The sequence below is a fragment of the Mobula hypostoma genome, chromosome 1 (genome assembly GCF_963921235.1).
Source record: "Mobula hypostoma chromosome 1, sMobHyp1.1, whole genome shotgun sequence".
Lineage (NCBI taxonomy): Eukaryota > Metazoa > Chordata > Chondrichthyes > Myliobatiformes > Myliobatidae > Mobula > Mobula hypostoma.
The window spans coordinates 165,175,112-165,200,645 of NC_086097.1; the positions used below are offsets into that span (position 1 = coordinate 165,175,112).

The 25,534-nt window shown below is 39.9% G+C and overlaps 1 protein-coding gene across 3 annotated transcripts in view; it reads left to right on the top strand.

Moving 5' to 3' along the window:
- Positions 1 to 5,100: 5,100 nt before the first annotated feature.
- Positions 5,101 to 25,534, top strand: part of ankrd12 (ankyrin repeat domain 12) — a 215,131-nt gene continuing 194,697 nt past the window's right edge. For 2 of the 3 annotated variants that reach the window (XM_063059048.1, XM_063059066.1), the window contains exon 1: positions 5,101 to 5,158. The gene's annotated coding sequence lies outside the window, so the exon portion shown is untranslated. Of the gene's footprint in view, positions 5,317 to 25,534 lie in introns of all 3 variants that reach the window. The other variant, XM_063059058.1, reaches the window with a different exon arrangement.

Sequence of the window (25,534 nt, forward strand, 5' to 3'; positions counted from 1 at the left end):
TCAAATAACAGTGATAAAACTTAAATCCACAGGTATCAAAAAAAATTTAATTGGTTGAAGTGATACCTTACAATAAGATGGTTGAGGTTAGAAATCAATTATCACACCTCTAGAATGTCACTTGACAACCAAAAAGGCAGTGGATGCAACCATCTTCTGCTTCATCAGAGACTTTCATCAAAAGGTTGGAAATGGAGACTTCAGAACAATTCACTTGCAAGTCCTCAGTAAATAAAAACAACCCATGCCTGCTTGCAACAGGATCCAGCAAAAGACAAGTAACATTTCTTGTCACAAATATGTCAAACAATCACAATCTTCAATAAATGCCATCCATCTACTCTGGACAATCAATGGCATTACTATCTAAAATTCTCTGAATATCAACATCCTTAAGGTCACTATAGACTCAGACTAAACTAAACTCACCATGTGTATACTATGATTACTACAGATCATAATCTAGATACTTCATGACAAATGACTCATCTATCAATCACCCTAAGCCTTACCACCATTTAAAATGCACAAGTCAGGTAAGACTGAATAGTGAACACTTGCCTAGATCAATTAAGTTCAAACAACTAAAAGAAATTATCAATATTCAGGACAAAGCCTCCCACTTGATTGATTAATAACTGTACCATTTTAAAAAAAGCTTCTAGTTTACTACAATAGCATTTTCGAAAGCCATAATCTCCAACACCCGGCAGGCATATAGGAACAGCACTATGTAACAGCTCACAAAGTCACACACAGGCCTGATCTGGAAAACACTGGCAGTCCACCATTGTCAGAGACTAAATCCTGTAAGTCTCTCTCCACAGCACTTTCAAAATAACTTCACATGAAAGACAGCAACATTTGAAGTTAGTAGCTAGGCAATCGAGAATGGACAATGAATGAGCCTTGCCAGCAACACCCACGTTCTAAATGGATAATCAAAAATATTCAAATTGAAAGACTACATGTAGAGAGAATCCAAAATGATAGAACATAGATAAAAAATGTAGCTTACAATAAATATGAAAGTCATTTCATGAAAGTTGTGAGTAAATTTCTGCTCATTAGTTTTAGTTTCACAAAGCCAAGTCCATCCAAATCACTAGCAAAAGTTGTGATCCTTGTTTTAGTTTTAGTTTCAGAAACAATGCTTCATTACTACTGACTCTTGTCAGCTAGTTTTCCCATCTATGTGCAGCCTCTACAATCTTGGGCACATTTATAAGTGCTTTGGAGCATTTTATTTTCCTATATCAGCTGCATTGGAACATATACAACTAACCTTAGCTTATTCCAAAAGTTTCTCCTCTAACACATGTTGCCTTAATAAATCTACCTAATTTTTCTTATCATCAAGTTTTAATTCTATACTCAATTCTGTCTACACCTTCTCCAACACAAGTATTACTGGTTTACAGTTACTGTGTTTATCCTTACCCTCTTTTTAACAAGAATGTGACACTCACAATCTTCTATTCAGGCATCATCCAACTCTATAGCTACTTGGAAAATGACAGATAAGGACTCTGCTAATTCCCACAACAGCCTAGTAAGCATCCCATTCAGGGTACATGTTTTAATCCAGTTTCAGTACAATAAGCTTTTCTGGCAGCCCCACTGTACAAATTTAGCCCTTCCTATATCTAAACCAAGTTTTTTGGTAAGGAAAAAGTCAATAAATTAAAGTAGAAATATAGCAATTTAGGAAAATTGAATACAAATCAAAATGGCTTTATGAAAGTCAATTTATCGTCATACACAAATACAAGTGAATGGAAAATTTGCGGCAGCATCACAGGCACATAATATCACATAAGCATCATTCACCCGAAAAACAAATTTTACATTTCTTTTTACAAAAAGCAAAATTAGAACAAATTCCATTTGAGTCCAAAGTGATCAAAATAGTTAAATTCCTGACGAAGGGTCTCGGCCTGAAACGTCGACTGTACCTCTTCCTAGAGATGCTGCCTGGCCTGCTGCGTTCACCAGCAACTTTGATGTGTGTTAGTTAAATTCCTGATGTAGGTTTCAGACTGAAACATCAACTATTTATTCCTATCCGTAGACGATGCTCGGCTTGCTGCGTTCCTCCATCATTTTGTGTGTTGCCAAAGGTAAATTTGAGACAAACTTGCTTGAATTCTGAGGATATGACAGGAAGATGTGATAAGGGAACCTGCAGATATTGTGCATTTAGATTACCTAAAGGCACTTAAGTTGCCCACAAGAGGCTACTGAATAAATTAAATGTGCAGGGCTTTGGAGGAAATGCATTGGCATGGATTGAAGAATGGAACTGAAATAAACGTACCTCTCCCATCAGCCCCTCCAGCCCTTTAACTTTCCGAGCCACCTGCTTCACCTACCACCACCTATCTACTCGTCCTTCCTCTCCTCCCACCTTTTTATTCTGGCCTCTTCCCCCTTCCTTTCCAGTCCTGAAGAGACTGTTCATTCATTTCCATAGCCTGTCCTGCTGAGATCCTCCAGCATTTTCTGTGTTGTACTGGAATAAATGAGTCCTTTTCAATCAGGAGTAATGTAACTAATGGTTTACTCCATGGATCAGTTGGCTTTCAATTGTTTACATTAATGACCTGAAGGGAACAAAACGAAAGGTTTCCAATGCAAACATGAGGAAATCTGCAGATGCTGGCATTTCAAGCAACATACATAAAAGTTGCTGGTGAATGCAGCAGGCCAGGCGACATCTCTAAGAAGAGATCTCCTGACGAAGGGTCTCGGCCCAGAACATCGACTGTACCTCTTCCGAAAGGTTTCCAAGTTTTCTGATGATACACAATTAGGTAAAAAGGCATGCTATGAGGACATTCAAATTCTGCATCAGTATATTTATAGATTAAATATACTGATTGAGCAAAAACCTGACAAAAATGGAGTTTACTGCAGGGAAGGACAAGGTCACATGATCAAAGAGGGATCTAGGTATTTCTTGTGCATAAATTGGTAGAGATTGATTTTGATGTTCCCACAGGAGGGCAAGCCATGAATTACATGACATGGGTGCAAAATAAGAGTTAATTCATTTTAAACTAGTTTGTACAAGTTTTAGAAGGTTGAGAATCTCTGGAATTCTCTTTCACCTAAGGGAGGTGAATGCCCAATCATTAGATATGGGCAAGGTTGAGATACTCAAGCAACTGAAGAACTGAGGCATAAGGCCATCACGTAGGGTCTTCAAGAGCCTCTCGGCCTACTATTGCTTTTGTGTTTAGCTTAGTAGCTCAGCTCTACACTAAACTTTTTTCTGTAGCTGTTACACTTCATTATGCATTGTTAGTTTTTTTTACAGATCAAATGCACAATGCATTGACATATAAACAAGGTTTTCACCATCTCAATACACAGGACAATAAACTAATTCCAAAAAAAAACGTAGCTATGCCTTTTGCCTTTATTTTCCTTTCAGTCCCTATTCAGGGCGACCTGTCCTTTTTCCGGTTTATTTGTCTGTAGAATATGTTTGTAATCGATTTTGTTTTAAGAGTTGTTTTAAAAAGGCACAAAAAGGAAAATAATTGGTTTGGACTCAATCCATTTGCAGTCAAAATGAATTAAACATAAAGAGAAGTGTGCGTGTTTTGCTCTGGATTTCCCGTATCGGCAGGATCTCGTGTTTACAACTGATCTGACTCACGTCAGATTTAAACAGAAAAACAAAATTATAAGCCATGTTAATGTTAAAATAATTTTATTAAACTACACGGAATACAGGAAATAAGGTCTTTTAATAGTTCATATTCATACAGGAAATGCATACTTATAACAAAAAAAATTTCGGAGTTCAGTTAAAATAATTACGTTTCCTTTCTGGACGGCACTGGCTTTTGTTTTGACAAAAGCAAATTCGTTGCAAATGGAACACATTTTCTCAATGCTATATACTTTAAGGACCACAGTATTCCAATCAACCCTGTTCGACCTCTCAATGTCTTCACACTTCCTCCACTGCTCCCTCGGTAGATAGAACAGCACTGCCCACAACATTCCCAGGGACCGCGCATGCGCCCTACCATCCCAGACATCTGGCCGCCAGGATCCCTTTCCTCAGCAGAGCATCCAAGCATTTCTAAGATAACGCTTCATAAATAATTCATAGTAGACTTCTGTGACATCTGAACACCAAACATCTAACTCTTTAAACAATGAGGCACATTCAGCATCTCCGCATTTGATCACTCCACCCCCATTATTTCCATATCAATCCAGTCGGCGCCAGTGTAATCTCCATCCTGCGTATGCGCAAACTGTTGCCAAACTCCAAGGAGAGTCACCCTTCCCCCAACGCTCGGTCCTAGTGCGCCTGCGTATACTGCGACAATCGGACCAACGCCCTATACCCCACAAACGGCGGCAGGCTATCGCCGTTCTGCGCTTGCGCCCAATTGGTCTCTCCGGGGCTTGCCCTCGCGCACGCGCAATTGCTTCCTCCTGCCCTGTCACGAACAGCAAACCATCGCCTCCGCAGAATCACCGCTCACAAGCAACTACCGCATACAACAGCGCCTGCGCACATTCTTTCTACACCCCCACCAGTAGACAAGAGTAGAAAGCATCGTTCCGCATTTAATCCCCAACTACGTCCTAATCCTCATCCAGACAATAACTAAAATCAAATTAACACTCGACGATTTTTTTTACCAACCGTCTTGCAGATCCATTTTACCAACAGGACGACCGAATCAAACTGTATTTTAAAAAAAATACAAAGCCACTTTCATGCGACAGCTACTCGGTATTCTTTCGGTCGTTGCAGAGCCTCTTTACCCTTTTCTAGAACTTTCCAGTCTCTTCGGAGACGTTACGTCACAAATTATCAAACGCCGCCGTTGAATGCTGGGAACGGTGCTTTGCCACCGTAGTTATTAAACTTATAAGAATACAAAGTGTTTTAGGGGCAAAAAATAACCATAGCACATCCTAGAGAATTTGAAGATTGTTTCTACATTAGGTGCTTTAGAAATTGAAAATCGATGACAGGAACGGGCTGACGTGAGCCAAACATCCAATCAGATGGCCTGTAACAAAAGTCTTGGGTTTGTGGGTCACGTGAGGGAGTTACGTCCAACCAGAGGAAACGTTGGGCCCGCGGAAAGTCAAAGGCCGTCCCGGAGATGGAACCTTATCAAAGGTCTCGCCGTTTATAATTTCTCTTTTTTTAATATTGTATATTAATAAAATACGTTATAGTATCGGTAGCCCGTTTTTCGGTGGGATTGCAGCGTATATTGTTTGTTTGCAAGTCCGGAAATTTTTCAGCGCGTTTCCACAACACGTCCCTTCAACAAGGTAAAGGCCGTGAGCGATATGATGTTTTAATAGGAAAGAGCGAACGAAGGCCCGCAGTAGCAATCAGATATTGTGTGTTGTGCGACTGGGTCATGGCTACCAGGAGGCGTGTATGAGTCTCACATTCTCTATGTTGAACGGCGTATATATACATATTTCGGAGGTGGGGTGGGGGCTGAATTTACATTGTTCCATGTTGCCAACTGCTCGCCTTTTTTATTTCCTTGATGTCCTGCTTTGGTACGTTCCCCAGCGATTTAAGGATTGTGGAGTAAATATTTGCTCAGATAACTGTTTAATGAGTACTGCATTGGGTGCAGCGTAGAGGTAATGCTCTCTTTGTTGATTAAGTATATGCTTAAATGCAGTCGAAGATGTTTCAAGGTTTATATTGGCAGAAGTAGTTTGGTGTGTTTTATAATTTAAGTTAGTGATAATATGATTCGACAGTAGCTTCTCAGTGCTGCAGCTTTGTGAGATACGGTGGTGGTGACGCGTCTGCACTGAACTAAAATGGCTTTATGGTTGTAGTCGCTTAGTGGTAAAGCAGCATTGTATATAGACTACTTGAAGCCGTTTTACAAATATTACAAGTGATACTAATAATCCCATAATGACATGATGCTGGCGTAATGAAAGGAAGAAATGAAGTCTTGTCAACCATTTCCTTTTAAGTATTGGATAATTGAAGCGTAGGGTGGTTGAGTCGTTGTGGTGGGGTGGTGTTTGGGGAGAGGAAGGGAAAGTGATTCAAATTAAATCTGTTGATAATTGAGCATACTGTTTTATGTTAATATTGAGCGAAGTAGATTTAATTTAATCCTTTAGATTTAATAATGATCTATGTTCTGGTAGTGTGAAATGCAATTGTCTGGGGAATGTAGACATTTTGAATCTCAAAAATCGTGATTTTTTTTGTTGTGTGTACGTCTGCCTGTGAAATCGGATTTAGATCACGGAGGGAATTGGGACCAGTTTTTCTGTAAACAGGAAATGGTTTAATGTTGGTTTTAAAAGCTTTATTTATAGCGCATAAAAATGTGCGCAAATAACTATGCTCTTTCAATGCGCTTGAAATGTAGGCTCTGGCTATGAAGTAGTTGATACTGCAGGTTTAACAGACCCTGAATGGCATTAATTTATTTTCACCTCCTCGCCCCCCCCCCACGGGAGTACTCAAGGTGGTGGGAGTAGTAGCATGGTACTATGATTACCCATTTAAAGATTCTAATTGAGAGCTCTGTTCGTGTCTGTTTTTTTCCTAACAACGCAAATAACACGTGAAATGTATGTGAAATCTTTTCTTTTGTCATTTAATAATTGACATTTTTTCCACCCTGCAATCTGTGAAAGCCGAATGTCACTTTTGGTTGTATTTTATTTTCAGCCACGCGTCTTTGAGTGCATTCAATATATGTCGAGGGTTATTTCACTTCATGTATTTTTATTATACTATAAAGGTGGTTCTCTTATGCTAGGGAGTGCAATAGCATTTAGAGTAGATTAAACAACTGTACACAAAATCTGGTTCAATATCAACAGCATATGTTGTGAAATTTGTGCTTTGCAGTAGCAGTACTTTGCAATACATAATAATAACTAGAAGTTATAATAAGTGGGTGTGTATAGAGCAAAAACAGGAAAAAAGTGTCTAATGTCCATACAGAAGTCTGATGGTGGAGGGGAAGAAACTGTTCCTGAAACATTGAGTGTGCATCTTCATGTTCTGTACCACCACCTTGATGGCAGCCCTGAGAAGAGGGTACGTCCTGGGTGTTGGAGGTCCTTAATGACAGATGCCACCTTTTCGAGGCATTGCCTTTGGAAAATGTCCTCACTGCTGGAGAGGCTAGAGCCTGTGATGAAACTGGCAGAGATAACAACTTTCTGCAGCTTTTTCTGATCCTGTGTAGTGGTCCCTCCATACCAGGCAGTGATAAAATTGGTTAGAATGTTCTCCACCCCTTCCTGAAGTCCACAATCAATTCCTTTGACTTACTGATGTTTAGTGCAAGGCTTTGTTGTGTCATCATATGATTCCTATTCACTTTTTTATATTACACCTTGCTGTCACCCACAAGCAATGTCAGTTTTTATCACAGCTGAGCCCCACCTCTGTTTTCACTATGAATGCAAGAAATTTTCCTATGCACTCAAATGCATACTTCAGTCAAACATTAGTAAAACTTCATGCTATGCATTTGGATAATGTCTCAATGGACTAGAACAGAGTTCACAACCTTTTTTTATGCCATGGATCTCCGCCAGGTTGGGAACCCCTGGACTAGGATAGAAAGATATAAAAACATCATGTACTATGCATTTACATTTAATATGCAAATGTCTTGGGCACCCTAGAGTTTTCTGTATCAATTTTGTTTTACATGTTTTTTGTCGTCTTCATTAGTGTGTCAGCAGAAAAGAGCAAGCATTCATTTGGAAAATGTTACAAAGATAAGTTCAATATTTCATTAAAGAAGGTAACATGAAGTAGTAGACTACTTCTCAAATAAAAACTTGATTATGGTGTATAGTCCAGAGAATGATTAAACACAGATAACAAGCAGGTGCAGATCAATGATACAATAAGTTGAATGAACTGAAGCAGAAATGGATGCAGAAGGAATTAATTTGGGCAAAGGACAACGAAACTAAAAGGTGAATGTGTGGTAGATGTGACAGTTCTTACACCATGGCAAAAGTGAGCATCGCAGGAAGACACAAGGTGGTCATCCTGCATCAAAACAAATCCACAAGGAGTCAGGTGCTGAACAATAGCAGCAAATGCTCTGGACTGACGACACAAAATGTAAAATTTTTGGCTCGGGCAGGAAGCAGTCTGTCCTTAGAAGAGCTGGAGAGTGCTACATGGATGAGTATCTGCAGCCAACATGTTTGGGGCTGTATTTCTGCGAATGGAGTTGGTGATCTGATCAAACTGAATGGAATCCTCACTGCTAAAAAGTATAAGCAGATTCTTATCCATCACAAAATACCATCAAGGAGGCATCTGATTGATCCCAACTGCATTCTGTACCAGGACAATGACCCCAAACGCACGGCCAAGTCATAAAGAACTATCTTCAGCGAAAAGAAGACCAAGAACTTCTGCAGCTGATGGTATGGCTTCTGCTGAGCTATGATCTCAACATCATCGAGGCTGTCTGGGATTACCTGGAGAGACAGAGGCAAACAAGACAGCCAAAGCCTTCAGAAGAACTGTGGCAAGTTCTCCAAAATGCTTGGAGCAATCTACCAGCAAATTTTCTTATTAAAATACACAACAGTGTTTCTAAGAGAATTGATGCATTTTTAAAGTGAAAGGATGGCCATACCAAGCATTGGTTTGATTTAGGTATTTTTTTTACTGTTTACTGCCCTTTATGGTTTTTTTTATATTCAGAAACTTTTCATTTCATTATTTTTGAAAGCATCTTCACTTTACAGATTTCTTTTACATGTGTCAAAGTCTTGCACAATAGTGTATATAGCTGTGGGAGGCAAAATACAACAAAGTGACTGAAAATCTAAAATAGCTTGAAGGAGCATTGAAAACTAAAGTCTATTAGTGTATCATTGAATGCTGGATAAGCTTTTTTTGACCTTAATGCTGATTAGAAATTAATGTTTCTTTTTGAGCTCACTAATATCTGTATGTGCTTCTAACATATGAAGCAAAAGAAACATGAGCTGGAGTAGGCCATAAGGTTCCTTGCACCTGGTCCACCATCAGCAAAATTATTGTTGATTTGATCTACATCCGTCTTTACTTCCCACTTACCCTTGCATCCCCAACACACCAAAGACTACATGGGCTGTAAGTATATTTAATAATTTGGGCTCCACAGCTTTTTGGTTTTGTGTTTTCCAGAGATTCGTATATATTCCAAGAGGAAAACAATCCTCTTTTGCTCCTATAAAATTTTCCTTGTGTACTTGTCCAATTTCTTTTTGAAAGCCTTGATTACCTGTTTCTGTGATTATGTGGAGTAAGTCCTTCCTAAGAGTGGTGACCTGAATTGGAAGCAGTACTCCAATGGTGCCTTAACTGATGTTTCACACAAATAGAACTTCAGTCGTTGCAGTTTTACTCTACATTTCTCTCTGAGATCTATGAGCCCTATTGTTTTGCTAACAGCAGTCATGTCTGCTACTTTCAAATATGTGTGATTACAGAAGTTATTTGATATTTCCTACTAATTTTAGAATATTGGGAGAATAAGTCTTGCAAAACTATGACACTGCTGGTGGAATAGGTTGCCCCCTTTGATATTTATTGCTGAGCAGTAATTACTTTTTAAAATTCTCAGGAATCGGTTCAAAATACATTTATAAAGTATGTTGTCTACAGCTTAACCTGTGTGAATTTTAATTTCATGTTATACAAATCAATGAAAATAAATCTGATTCTGATTTCAATATATTGTGATGATGCAGATGCAGATTTACTGCTGTGATTGACTTCACAATGACCCTGACTGCCTAAGCTTCAGAAGTATCTAATCAGTTTGTGATGGTTTGGGATGTTTTGAAATCACATGAAGCCATAAATGAACATCTTTTTACTCAAAATATTAAACTTTTACATTTATTGTGGAATTTTTTATTTTGACCTGCGAATAAAAACAGTTAATTGCTATTGAATCCTACTTTAGTCGTACTGTTTTTGATCTTTTTATCTGATCAAACAGATTGATAATTTGGACTAAGTTTTTCTATGTAGCAGTCGGTGTAGCATAGGATGCTTTGCCACAGACAGTTGCCTTTTTCCAAATTACTTTAGTCCAACATCAAACATGGTTCACTGTTTGCATTTTCATACCACAATAACTGGCTGACACTTGAATTGCTGTTTTATGTTGAATTATTGTTGTTCTGTACTACTTGCTACTGAATGTTAGCTATTAAATTTAGTTTATTGCTGGACTGTTTCGGGGATTACAAAGATATGCTAATTCAAGCATTCAATGAGATCAGTAAGATGAGTTCAGGTTGCAAAGGAAAGTGTTTTATAACTTTGTTTTATTCTTTATTTCTCATAACTATTTAAATTATTTTTATGGTGTAATTATTTACAGGGTTGCCATTGAAATCTATTTGCGATCGATGTTAGTATCTAAATCAGAGAAGCTACATGTATTTATAATGATCATGATATGACCATCAATTGCAGGCAGAGCAAGTGGGTATAACCTCCAATGAATTAAAGAGAAAAATACAAAACATATGGAGAGGTACTAAAAATGACAACCTGGATAGTGTTCAGAATTCCATGCTTAGGGAGGTGCAATAAATACACCTGTATCTTGGGAAATGAGAGAAACCTGAAATTAATAATATTGGCATCCTAATGTTACAAGTTCAGTAGTTCCATTTAATGTCAGAGAAATATATACAGTATACATCCTGAAATCCTTGTTCTTCGCCGACATCTACAAAAACAGAAGTGTATCAAAGAATGAATTACAGTAAAAATGTTAGTACACCAAAGCCCCCCCCCACTCCCCCATCACACACAAGCGACAGAAAAGCAATTACCCTTCCCTCACCCACTTACGCAAAAATCAACAGCACCCTTCACCTACAAAGCATGCAATAGCAAGGCCCCCAATAAAGATCATGATCTGTAGTACAACAAAAACTAACCGATATGCCACAGGCTCTTCATTCTCCCTAATAAAGAGAAAAAGAGTTGTCTTCTTCCACAGTGGGGTGGGGGGAACATAACAAAACAACTCGCTGATTTACATTGTTGAAAGTCTGTCATAGTGCTTTTTTTCCCAGAGTTCTGAGACTCTGGAATTGACAAGACTTTCCCCAATGACAAGACAAAAAGAGAGCTTGAATGGCCAAGTACAGAGCACCCGACAGCCAATCTGTTCCTTATTCTCCTGCGGCACGTCAGTCAGCAGCATACTGGCTTAGAATCAGCCTATCTCCAGGGCTGCGAAACCTCAGAACCGCAAAGGCACACTCATCTTCTAGGTGCGTCCTTGGGATATCGAAAAGCAGCCGGTCATGACCGGAGAGTGGGCCCCACCACTGCAAAAAAACAAAGTCTGAGTGTAGCTCCAGGTCAGAGTCTTCAGCAGATCCCCATCCACCCTGAAAGGGTAAAGGAGAGACAGTCAAGCTGTTTTCACAGATGAATGCGAAGGAGTTGCAATTTAGCGCCATCATGACTCCGCCTACAAGCCTGTTATTAGTTGATTAGTCTGTTATTAAATTTCTAGTTTTTTTTTGTCAATAGTCAAATGCACTTGACTGGATTTGTTTTCTCACTAACCTTGGTTCAGTTTGTTATGCAGTACGTGTATACTCTAACTGAAATATTTGGCTTAGTACTAGGTACAGTCCTTTGAAAAGGTATTCAGTCCCTAACCGTTTGTTCATATAAATGGTTATTACAACCAGGGATTTTGATCAAGTTAACTGGGGATTTTATTTGTAAATCGTACGAGGGGTGATTGATAAGTTTGTGGCCTAAGGTAGAAGGAGTCAATTTCAGAAAACCTAGTACATTTATTTTTCAACATACTCTCCTCCTACATTTACACACTTAGTGCAGCGGTCGTGGAGCATACGGATCTTGGACCTCCGGAAAGTGTCCACGGCAAGGGTAATTGATAAGTTCGTGGCCTAAGGTAGAAGGAGATGAGTTATACAGCTCTCGTTACATGCACATGCAGTTCAACTGTTTGAGTGATTATGCAGAAAGATTGAAGTTAATAACTCTTCTCCACCTACCTTAGGCCACAAACTTATCAATCACCCCTGATGAGTTACTAATTTCAAACCTTCTGCATAATCAGTCAGAGTTGAACTGCATGTGCATGTAACGAGAGCTGTATAACTCATCTTCTTCTACCTTAGGCCACAAACTTCTCACCCCTGCTGCAGACACTTTCTGGAGGTCCAAGATTACGTCCCACGACCGCTAGACTAAGTGTGTAAATGTAGGAGGGAACTATATTGAAAAATGGGCTGGGTTTTCTAAAATTGACCCCTTCTACCTTAAGCCATGAACTTATCAATCACCCCTTGTATGTTCCTTTTTTCACACTACAGTCAAAAACAAAATTGTAAAATATGATACACTTAAAAACTCAAACTGAAATGTTGGCAATTCAAAAGTACTTAATTGAACTACCTCTCGCAGCTATTACAGCCAGTAGGTTTTATTGTACTTGCTTCATGCACTGGGATACTCTCTTCAGTTGGTCAGGAGCAGATGTTGTCAGGTGGTGTCCAACCTTCACAAAGTTTTTCAATTGTTAACCACTACACTCTCCAGTTTTACTCTATTAGATCTGCACAACGTGATGGAGCAAGATTTGTCCCTTCATCCTTGCAAAATTGCTCAAGCAGTGTCAGGTTAGTTGGGGAGCAGCGGTGGGCAGCAATCTTGACATCTTGCCAGAGATGTTCGATTGGATTAGGGGTTAGGCCTCTGACTGGGCCACTCATTACAGACTCAAGGGTCTGTTATCATTGGAATTCAGAAGAATGCATGGGGATCTCATTTGAAACCTACAAATGTTGAAAGGACTAGATAGGGTGGATATTGAGAGGATGCTTTCTATGGTGGGGATATCCAGAACTAGAGGATACAGCCTCAGAATTGAGGGGTGACCTTTTAAAACAGAGATGAGGATTTTTTTAGCCAGAGAGTAGTGAATCGGTGGAATGTTCTGCCACAGACTGCGGTGGAGGCCAAGTCCATGGGTGTATTTAACGTGGAAGTTGATTGTTTCCTGATCGGTCAGGGCATCAAAGGATATGGCAAGAAGGTAGGTATATGAGGTTAAGTGGGATCTGGGATCAGCCATGATAGAATGGTGGAGCAGACTCAATGGACTGATGGCCTACCTCTGCTCCTGTGTCTTATGGTCTTATGGACATCAATTTTTTTCCCCCCATTTGAAACCACTCCATGGTTGCTCTGGCAGAATGCTTTGGGTCGTTGTTCTGCTGAAAGAGAAACTCTCTCTCCAGTTTAAGCTTTCTGGCAGAGGCTAGCAGGTTTTTATCCAGAATCTCTCTCTCTATTTAGTAGCATTCATCTTCCCATCAATCTTGACAAGATTTCCGGTCCCTGCAAAGGGTGAAAAGCATCCTCATAGCTTGAGCAACATACATCAAAGTTGCTGGTGAACGCAGCAGGCCAAGCAGCATCTGTAGGAAGAGGTGCAGTCGACGTTTCAGGCCGAGACCCTTCGTCAGGACTAACTGAAGGAAGAGTGAGTAAGGGATTTGAAAATTGGAGGGGAAGGGGGAGATCCAAAATGATAGGAGAAGACAGGAGGGGGAGGGATAGAGCCGAGAGCTGGACAGGTGATAGGCAAAGGGGGATACGAGAGGATCATGGGACAGGAGGTCTGGGAAGAAAGACAAGGAGGTGGGGGGTGACCCAGAGGATGGGCAAGAGGTATATTCAGAGGGACAGAGGGAGAAAAAGGAGAGTGAGAGAAAGAATGTGTGCATAAAAATGAGTAACAGATGGGGTACGAGGGGGAGGTGGGGCCTTAGCGGAAGTTAGAGAAGTCGATGTTCATGCCATCAGGTTGGAGGCTACCCAGACGGAATATAAGATGTTGTTCCTCCAACCTGAGTGTGGCTTCATCTTTACAGTAGAGGAGGCCGTGGATAGACATGTCAGAATGGGAATGGGATGTGGAATTAAAATGTGTGGCCACTGGGAGATCCTGCTTTCTCTGGCGGACAGAGCGTAGATGTTCAGCAAAGCGGTCTCCCAGTCTGTGTCGGGTCTCGCCAATATATAAAAGGCCACATCGGGAGCACCGGACGCAGTATATCACCCCAGTCGACTCACAGGTGAAGTGATGCCTCAGCTGGAAGGACTGTTTGGGGCCCTGAATGGTGGTAAGGGAGGAAGTGTAAGGGCATGTGTAGCACTTGTTCCGCTTACACGGATAAGTGCCAGGAGGGAGGGATGGGGGGGGGGACGAATGGACAAGGGAGTTGTGTAGGGAGCGATCCCTGCGGAATGCAGAGAGAGGGGGGGAGGGAAAGATGTGCTTAGTGGTGGGATCCCGTTGGAGGTGGCGGAAGTTAACGGAGAATAATATGTTCGACCCATAGCTTGATGCTATTTCCACCGTACTTTGTAGAAGGGATGGTGTTAACTGGTTGATATACAGTATTAGATTTATGTCACACGTACTGCTTAGTGTTGAGGCCAACAAGTTCCAGTTCAGTCTCGTCCAACCACAAGACCTTCTTCCACCTCTTTATAGTGACACTTTGTAAAGTTGTAATGGGTAAGGATATGCTTTTTTTTAAAGCTGTGGCTTCTTCCTTGCCACTTTTCCATAAATAACCTTTTTGTTCATGGCCTTAGAGATTGTGGAGCCATGAGCTTCATCTCCAGTTGCAGCCACTGACTTCTGCAGCTCATTCAGAGTGACCATTGGCATCGCAGTAGTCTCTCTTATCTATATACTACTAAAACTCTCATGCTCTGTCTGTCTGTTTGTGATCTCCAATTAGCGCAAACACTGCATTACAGCAGCACTTTTTTTTGGCTAAATCGAACTAAAATGCGCTAACTTACAGCATGTAGGCAAAGTTCAGGGTTGTATATTCGTATAAAATTGCTCATTCGCCAAAATCAACAGGCTCGTTTTCACCTGAGAGCCGATTGGCCATCATGGAAATTGGGACGCGACAGCCCGATGCATGCGCACGGCCAATCTTAGCAGCAACACCGACCGGAGCAAAAGGGCAGGGCAGCTCTATTTCGAGGGGTCACATTCTGCTGATCACCATCAGCATGTGCAGGATTGGGACAGATGTAGCTGCCACTCATCAATAAGAGATAATTACTTCTTATTGTAATGACATACTTCAAGACACTCATAAAACCCTTTGATGCAGTCAAAGGACAGCGGTGACTATATCACATTCATTTAGGAGAGAGCCAACCACATCAAGAGTAATCAGCATCCTTTGCTGTTAGTGTGTCGTATCTTCTATCCAGCATTAGGGTAAAAAAAATGGTCAGCCTAATTATGCCGTGTGGAAACGGAAGGGGGGCATTATGGTCAAGAGATAACGCCAAACGTCGTTGGGAAGCGGCAAGGAGAGGGAGAGAACAAGAATCGGATGAGGCCAGGGATGCACGACTCCAGGATCAAAGAGTTAGGACAAAAAAAGATGAGCGATGAAGAGACGGGGGATGAAAGGGCTGCACATTTCCAGAATGACAACGAGAGGCACAAGGGTGGCAGATAAACCAGAAATTATGCCATCAGAAGTGTCCTTCATTAAATGAGGAGCAGCTATATTTGCTTTGCTATGTGTCGTTCTTCTTTAATAAACTGAGGTTTTCTACTTCATTTTCCAAAGCAAAGCAATACCAGTAGCATTCAGGAAAATTTAATGTTCATTCTGGTTACATCAGACTGCACTACCCTTCTCTCAAAGGATGCCCCAATGGGTCACCCCGTTGTCTAGTAAGTGGTATTCTTCTCCAGCAGCTAAATTTAGAGGGGTGGCCTGACCTAGGCGGTGGGGCTGTGGTTTCAGATATTTCCACTTTTTCATGATGGACTGCACTGAGCTCCAAGGTATGTTCAGTGCCTTTGAGATGGTTGACTACTTTTTCCCAGATTTGTGCTTCTCTATTAATCATTTCCTTGAATTGTCTTCATTTTGATTTGATCTGTTGAAAATATATTGTTGGACCGTAGAGAGGGGCTCTTTACAGCATTATGAATTTATTGAAAACAGGTGATCCTCCAATTTCCTACATGAGTGAGTTGGCATCTGAGTAAAGTTAACATAGTAATTACAAAGGGGGTGAATACTTTTGCAACCTCGCAATTTTGTTTTTTTAAAATTTTTAGTAAGTGATCACAGGTTTTGGAATTTTTCTTTCGATTTGATATGATGCACAATGTTTTGTAGATTAGTTCAAAAAATTCTACTTAAGTATATTTTAAATTTAGAAAATGAGAGTAAAATGTGAAAGTAGTTGTGGGGACTGAATACTTTTTCAGAGCACTGTATATTTAAATCCTTTTGATCTAATATTAAGTGAAAGGAGATGGGAACCAGTTGGATATTTCCCTACTTTATCTTACATAAATAGTGCACTTCAAAACTAAAAATAGCATTTTTTTTATGTATATAAGAGAAAACTGTTTAATGTATGCATTTAAAACATACGCGCTTATTTGATCTTCAGTGCTTCATTCAAATTGCAATTTAGGTAAATCATAGGGTCCAGTGTTTTTAAGACTTTATATAGGAAGTTTTCACAGTTGGTCATGTGTATCTCATGTCCTTAAACACTTAAGTTTAGCAATGATTTTCCAGTTTTAACATGGTCAATGTTTTATGTTTTCAATTTTCAATGACACTGTTTTCCTAGGCACTGTTATACTAAATATGAGCTGGGTTTGATAATTTGAGGAATTTCTTGTCCTTAACTGCTCTTTTGGAATAATTTTTAAAATTTTTATTTATTGTTCCAGTGTAGAAGTAAAATCTTTTTTTTCTTTTATGTTCTTTATTGTCTGTACTCAGAACTCAGGAAATGTTTGAATATGATGTTGTTGACAGAATTGCACATCAAGCCCATTTCTATATTTGTCAAACATAATAACATAATTAGTTAGGTCTTTGGGCTGCTGAAGGGTCAGGGGTGATCTTCCTTAGCTCCATTCCCTTGATTCCCATAATATAAGGGCTTTTCATGTTACAAATGTACTGGCTTTTCAGAATCATGTTTATTATCACTGTCTTGTATGACATGAAATGGTTTGTTTTGCAGCAGTACAGTGCAAAGACATAACTGGTATAAATTACAAAATACTGCAAAAAAAAAGTGTATAATGAGGTAGTGTTCACAAACTGCTCAGAACTCCGATAACACATGGGGAAAAACTGTTCCTGTGTCATCAAGTATAGATCTTCAGGCTTCTATAGTAATGAGAAAAAGGCATGTTTGGGATGATAAGGGTCCTTAATGATGGATTCTACCTTCTTGCAGTATCACTTCTTGAAGATGTCCTTGATGGTGGAGGAAGTTGTGCCTGTGATGAAACGGGCTGAGTCTACAGCACTCTGCAGCCTCTCAGAATCCTGTGCATTGGAGATTACATATCAGTTGGTTATGCAGCTGATAAGAATACCCTCCACTGTAATCTATATAGAAATTTGTAAGAGTCTTTGGTGACATACCAAATCTCAAACTCCTAACTAAGTAGAGCTGTAGGCTTGACGACTTTGTGGTTGCATCAATATGTTGAGCCTAGGACCAATCCCCAGATTTATTGACACCCAGGACTTAAAGCTCACTATTTCCGCTGTTAACCCCTCAATGTGGATGGTGTGTGTTCTCCTGTCTTCCCATTGCTACAGTCCACAATCAGTACCTCAGTTTTGCTGACATTGAGTACAAGGTTGTTTCAATACCATTCAACTAGACGATTTATCTCATTCCTGTACACCACCTTGTTGCTATTTCAGATTTCACCAACAACAGTGGTGTCATCAGTGAACTTATAAGTGGCACTTCATGCAAATTTTCCCAATTGTTTAAAGCAGTTTCCAGACTGGTAATAACTTAATGACTGGACGCGGTATATATTCCATTGGTTTAATAATGAGTTCTGCTGGGGTGCTTCATTTTAATTTTAAAAAAAGTAATTATTGCAAGTGAATGTGGAGCCTATAGAAAATAGATGTTTCTGATTTGCAGAGAAATTGGCTTGCGGAGGGTTCACTGGAATTGGATTCCTTACAGAACCCAAGAACTTCCTGTATTATGAAATCTTAAGATCTCAGTTTTGAATCGCTTTTATGATTGGGTCTTCATACCTCTCAGCTAGAGAATTCCAAAGGTTTACCATCTACCAAGAAAAAACTTTTCCCATTGTTATGGTCGTATGTGGCCTACACTTCACATGAAACTGTGACTCTGGGTTCAAGGCTTTTCAGTCTGAGGAGTGTGCACCGGACAGTATTTTTACATGTTTCATTAAGATTGCCTCTCATTACTCTAAACCCCAGAGGATGCAGGTATAGCTCATGCAACTTCTCATCAAGCAAACCCATGATCAGAGTCCTGATGAATCAAGTAAAGATTTTTTTTCAAAAGTCAGAATTGCACAGTTAATACTAGAAACATTCGGCAGGTCTTATTGTATCTGTAAATAGAAAACTGGGAAAGTGAGAAGATGGGTGTTTTAATTAATAGAAAGGGCTGGTTAGAACAGAGAATTTACCTGGTGGGATAAAATTGGGGATGCTGAGGTTATTCTGTTCACAGAGCTAGCTAGTGAGTAGATTAGAGGACAATGAGAGAGGAAAGAAATAACAAAGGAACATGTTAAAACTGTAAATTCAGATTAGAATTGCTAAATCTAAATGCAAAAAGAATGCTGGAAATGATCAGCCACTGTTTGTGCAGGCAGTGAAACCAATTTGAGCAAATAAAGATGGATCACCTTGTAGCAAAACTGGCAAGTTTTGTACCAACAGAAAAAACAATTAATGGAGTTTGTTGAAATTGATTATTGAGTGCAGAGTGTTGCAGCTAGCCCAGGGGAAGATGAGGTGCTAATTTTTTTAAAATCTGCAGTTTCTGGAAATCCAGAAATTAAAAACACAAATTGCTAGAAGCATTCAGCAGGTCAGGGATATCTCTGCAAACAAATGGGCACTCGCTCCATGGAAAGAGAAACCCTCTAACATTTCAAAAATGCCAGGTCAAAACTGGATGTGATGGAAAATCAAGTCAGCTTTATGTTGCCAAGATGAGGTGGAGGAAGTGCGGTTTGTCAAGCATACATTAGCATAGTGCAGGGGGCCACATACAGGTCAGAGATGGATGGAGAATTAAGATGTCAGGTAACTAGAACCATGGGGTTGCTGTCCCTCCAGAGCTGGATGGTTCAGCACAACTTCCTTCACAATCTTGGACTTGCCCCATCAGAAGTACTGTAGTAATCTTTGTTGTATCCATCCCGATACTCTTGTCTGCACCTTAAAACTAAGCTGCTTTCTTATTATTCCAATGAAGGGCCTTCAACCTGAAATGCTTACTCTGTTCATTTTACTACAGATGCTGCTTGACCTACAGAGTGTCAAGCAGATGAATTCTTTGTTCATCTTCCAATATATTGTACCCTCTTCCAGTTAGACATTGGATTTGATGCTAGCTAACTATGTTCCCTTTGCTATCACCATGCTTCCTTCACATTGCAATATTATAAATACCATTTTGTTAAAGGGCTCCAGCTGCTTGGTGCTTTATTAAATAATTTTTTTGGTTCCCTTCTCACTACTATTCCACCTGTTGAGAAAATTATACTGCTAGTGATTTGTGTATGACCACAAAACTTAAAAAGGATGGATTAGTATTTTCTCTGTGCAGGGTATCAAATTGATTCTTTCCTGCTGATTTTGCTTTAAATTGAGAAACCACAAAGGGGAAAAAGCATGTAATACATAAAAACTGCCAAAATGACTAAGAGTGAAAGGGAAGTTAGTATTATTGGGAAGTAGTGAAGAAGTAAATAACCCAATCAGAATCCGGTTTAATATCACTGGCATATATCTTGAAATTAGTTTTACAGCAGCAATACGGAACAGGTCATAATAAATAGCAGTATAAATTGCAAAAAGATAATTAAGTAGTGCAAAAAGGGAATGAAATAAAGGTGGGGTCGTGTACATGGGCTGTGCATTCATAAATCCAAAGGAGGGGAAGAAGCTGTTACTACAGTGCTGAGCTTATGTCTTCACACTCCTGTAGCACCACCTTGATGGTAGCAATGAGAAGGGGTATGTACTAGTTGATGGGGGTCCTTAATATTGGATGCTGCCTTTTGAAGACGTCCTCTTGATGCTGGGGAGGCTAGTAATAATGATCAAGCTGGTTGAGTTTGCAGCTTTTTCCAATTCTGTGCAGTGGCCCCTCCGTACCAGATGCTGATGCAACCAGTTGGAATGCTGTCCATGGTACATTTAGAAATTTACTAGAGTCATACCAAATCTTCTCAAACTCATAAAATATAGCCACTATCATGCTGCTCTGTAATTACACAAATATGTTCGGCTCAGGAACTGGAAACTGCTCACTCTTTCCACTGCTGATCCTTCATTGAGGACTGGTATGACTTCCCCTTACTAAAGTCCACAATTTTACTGACGTTGAGTGTAAGGTTCTTGCTGTGACACCATTCAACCAGTTGATCTATCTCATTCTTGTACACTCCCTCATCACCATCTGAAATTCTGCCAACAATAGCTGTGTTACCGACAAGTTTATAGATGGTGTTTGAGCTGTCCCTAGCCAGACAGTAGTGGGTGTAAAGAGAGCTTAGCAGTGGGCTAAGCACACATTCTTGAGATATGCAGGTGTTGATTGTCAGTGAGGAGGAGATGTTATTTCCAATCCACACTGCAATTTGATCCTTGACTTCCTCATCAGGAAATCACAGTCAGAGGGAGGTACAGAGGCCCTGCTTTTGTAGCTTATTGATTAGTACTGAGGGTATGACGGTGTTGAATGCTGAGTTGTAATCAATAAACAGAAGCCTGATGTAAGCATTGCTATTCTCCAGGTGGTCCAATACCAAGTGGAGAGCCAGTGAGATAGCATTCGCCGTAGACCTAATGAGGCAATAGGCAAATTACAGTGGTTCCAGGTTCTTGTTGAGGCAGGATTTGATTTTGGTCATGACCAACATCTCCAAGCACTTCATCAGCGTAGATGTGAGTGCCATTGGGCAATAGTCGTTGAGGTGGCTCATCCTGCTTTTCTTGGGTGCTGGTATGATTGTTGCCCTTTTGAAGCAGGTGGGAACCTCCAACTGCAGCAGTGAGAGATTGAAGATTTCATTGGACACACCCGCCAGCTGGTTGGCACAGGTTTTCAGTGCCCTACCAGGTTCATAATTGGGGCCTGATGCCTTGTGAGGGTTCGTCCTCTTGAAAGATGTGGTCTGCCTCCAAAAAAGAGAACACAGGATCTCTGGGGATTCGTACAGGTATTGTTTTATTCCCCCTTTCAAAGCATGTATGAAACATGTTGAGCTCACCTGGGAGTGAAGCATCACGGCCATTGATAATAGATTTGGCTTTGTGGGAAGTAATGGCCTGCAACCCCTGCCAGAAGTGCTGTGCATCAGATTCCATCTCTAATTGGGATTGTTTTCTTACTCTTAAAATAGCCTTCCATAGGTTGTACCTGGACAGTTCTGGATCATTGGTCATGAATGCCACAGATCTCAGCAGACTGTGAATCTTCTGGTTCATCCACAGCTTTTGGGTTGGGTATGTCCAATATGTTCTCGAAGGGACACAGGGCTTAGTGATAACTGTGGTATATTCATTGAGATTCAAAGCTTAATTCCTGAATATTATTTAGTCCCAGCCGGCTGGTGGCGTAGTGGCATCAGCGCCGGACTTTGGAGAGAAGGCTCTAATTAATTAGATTGTTTATTTTGGCTTTTTTCTTAAAGATGTGCTGGGTGCATTCCGGCCACCACTGCACCGCTACATTCTTCGCGGTGATGTATCAGTCTGTGGCCCAGGGGTTGGGGACCACTGTTGCAATTGACTTATCACTATATTCATGTGAGGAAAATATGTGCTGTGTGTTTAATATTAAATTCGTTAGATAAACCCTTTTAGAAACGAAATTGAGTATATTAGCCACTTATAAGTGACTTATAGTTGACTAATCACCTATACTCTGGTATTCTGGTCGTGATTAACACCCCCTCCCCCACAGTTGGCCGGTCCACGGTGTAAAAAGGGTTGGGGACCCCTGATCTAATCCATCAATTCAAAGTAGTTTCATAAGCCATCCTCAGCCTCTTACTGTATGATGAAAGTAGAAGTACAGCCAGGTGATTGGACTTTTCAAAGTGTGGGTGCGGAATGGCGTGGTAAGAGGTCTTGATGGTGGTGTAACAGTGGTCAAATGTGATGGCTCTTAGGTGATGTGTTAGTGGTAATTGGTGAAATCCCCTGCAATGACAGGAAAAGCATCAGGGTGCACTATTTTCTGACTGCTGATCACTCTGCTCAGCTCCTCCTATACCTGCTTGACTTTGGCCAGGGGTAGGATGTATACAACCACCATGATGGCAGCAGACTTAGTTGTTCTGTCTTTGAAGTAGATGTTGAACCCCTCAGGCTGCAGTGCATGAGGTGGGGGGTGAGCCATGTTTCCATGAAGCAAGGTACACGACAATCCCTGATGTCCCTCTAGTTCTGCCATCTTGCTCTGAGGTCTTCAGTTTTATTTTCCAGAGATTATATTCACCAGCAGGATAGCAGGCAGTGGGGCCCCTGGTCTCAGGGTGTTGCATTTCAATTTTACTTGCAGACCAGCAGGTTTCTTTTAAGGGAAACTGCACGTGACTTGAGTCTGCAGTCTGGAGTCCACTGTTTTTTTAAAAAACCTTAAAATGATGTTACTTACTCAAGAGCCCATGGCTGTGACTGTGGATTTCAGATGTAGTCGTCTTAAACAGGAATATTTGATTCCCTTCAGAGCTGCATGCAAAGAGTTGCCTCTTTCTGGTGTCAGCTTGGTCATGTTGGCTAATATTTTTTAATTATGAAACGATTAAAAACAAAATGAAATCTTGCAGCATTTAAGTTATGAGAAGATCAGAAGTGACATTTTAAAAAAATAATTCATGGTTCCTCTATACCAAAATACCTAGTAATAAGACAAATGTTTGTTCTATATTTACTTGAATCTGAAACTGGGCTATCATCTATCTAATTCTATCTACTGTGCATTGTAAACAACCATTTTCAATTGGCTCAGCACTGATACTTCATTATTTTTCAGTTCAATTTTGAAATTATTCCAATAGTCTAGTATGTAAACAAGCCATTAAAGTTATTTGTGATGTTCACTAGAGTCCTGCAAAAATCTATATTATTTTCTTTTGATTCTCTTCTTCTTCCCCCACCATTAGTACATCTGTTTTTATGTTCCAAAATACTCCTTTGAGACTTGAGTGCATGCTTGATCTTACAATCTCTCCAGTAATTGGCAGAGTAGTCTTTGATTTTACTAGTTGAAAATTCATTAAAAATTAATGCAGAAAAGAGGGGAAAATTGAATTTTTCACTCAATGTCAGCAAGACTAAGAAACTGATTATTGACTTCAGGAGGAGGAAACCTTGAAGTCCTTAAGCCTACCCTCATCAGGGAGATGAGAGGTGGAGAGGGTCAGCAAATTTAAATTCCTCTGTCTTATCATTTCAGAGGATCTGTCCTGGATCCAAAGCTTAAGTGCCATTATGAAGAAAGCACTGCAGTGCTTTTACTTTCTTAGGAGTTTGGAAGTTTCAGTTTGTCATCTATAACTTCGACAAACTTCTATAGATGTGTAGTGGAAAGTATGCTGACGCCTTGCATCACAGGCTGGTTTGGAACCACCAATGCACTTGCTTGGAAAATACTAGAAAAAGTAGTGGACACGGTCCAACTTTCATGGGTAAAACCCACTCCACTACTGAGCACATGTAGGTGGAGCATTTTTGCAGGAAAGCAGCTCCATCATCAAGGACCCCCACCACAGCCCAGGTCATACTCTCTTCTCGCTGCTACCACCAGGAAGAAGGTACAGGAGTATCAGAACTTGCACCACCAGGTTCAGGAAAAGTTATTACCCTCAACCGTCAGGTTCTTGAACCAGTGGGATAGCTTCACTCAGCTTCATTTGCCCATTACTGAACTGTTCCCACAATCTGTGGGCTCACTTTCAAGGACTCTTCACCTAATGTCCCTGTAATTATTTAATTAACTAATTAAATATAGTATTTCTTAATTCAGCTTTGTTATTAGTATTTCTTTAGACTTTTTGTATTTGCAGTTTGTTGTCTTTTGCAGTTTAGTTGTTTGTCATCATATTGGGTACAGTCGTCCATTGATTCTATTGTGTATTTTGTATTTGCTATGAATGCCTGCAAGAAAACGAATCTCAGGGTTGTATATGGTGACATCAGTGTACTTTGATAATAAATTTACTTTGAAATTTGAGGATGAGAAAGGCAGGTATTAAATATCACATTAGTTTAGAGGTGTGGTTAATTTAAGCATGGTGCAATAAGTTCAGCAGTTCAGTAGTTAATGCTATCTGCGAAAGGCGTTTTGTGAGTCTGTTCATTATTGTATGGAATCTTTACTCTGGCATGAATATTTTGTATGCAGTCATTATTAAGATAGAATTTAACTTATTGGAAATTAAATGTAAATAAAAACTGCAGATGTTGGAAATGCTTGGATGGTCAGGATAGGAAGTTCAAACCCTTTTTAAATTGATGTCTGGTGAAAGGGTAAATAAAATTGTGCGGGGGAGGGGTTTAGGAGCATGCTTTAAACCGAGTTTCAGATTTCTGGTTGTATGTACACTCAGAAGCTTCATCAGTTCCCCATTGAATACTTGCAGAAAATTCATACACAACACATTTAACAATTGATTCTAGAGGTCTGTAAGTGCAAGTTAATTTTTCTCTTCTGATTCAACTGATTTTTTTTTATTTTCTATGCCTTTTCAACCTTAAATAGCCTGTCATTTTGGATCTTCTAATTGTGTCATCATTTACATACTTCAATCAGTAATCTGAAATGTCACCATGTTTGCAAATATGTGTTTATAATAGAGGACCTCATATAATGTGAAGTGGTATAGTAACTACCTTAGCTTGCCCAAACCCCTAGCATTAACACCAATCTAAGAATAAATATGAAAATGCTTAATGATTGCACTTGGATGCTTGGAAACGACTTTCTATACATGATTGGCAAAAATTCCACGGCCAGTGAGTGGAAGGCAGCAACAGCTGCACACAAATGATACATTACTCAAATAGATTTCTGGAAAAAATTAAAACTAGTAGAGCGTGAAATATTTCTTATAAGGATTCAAAATTAGCTCCATATGTAGAACTAAAAAAATTCTAGCTTTTAGAATAATTTTACAAAAAAGACTCAATTTAAAAGATTAACAAAATAAACTATCTGAAATATCCCAGAATGAGTGTCTTACAGTAATATAAAAAATGTCTACATAAGCATGTGGATATTTGTGGGGAGTGAATTCTTCCAGAACGGCCACACCTGTGGAAAGTATCTATGTTGAGTCAGTCCAGCAAAGTTGTCAAGCTGAAACAGAGATGTACTGTATAACTTAAGAAATGGATAAGAATCTGCATA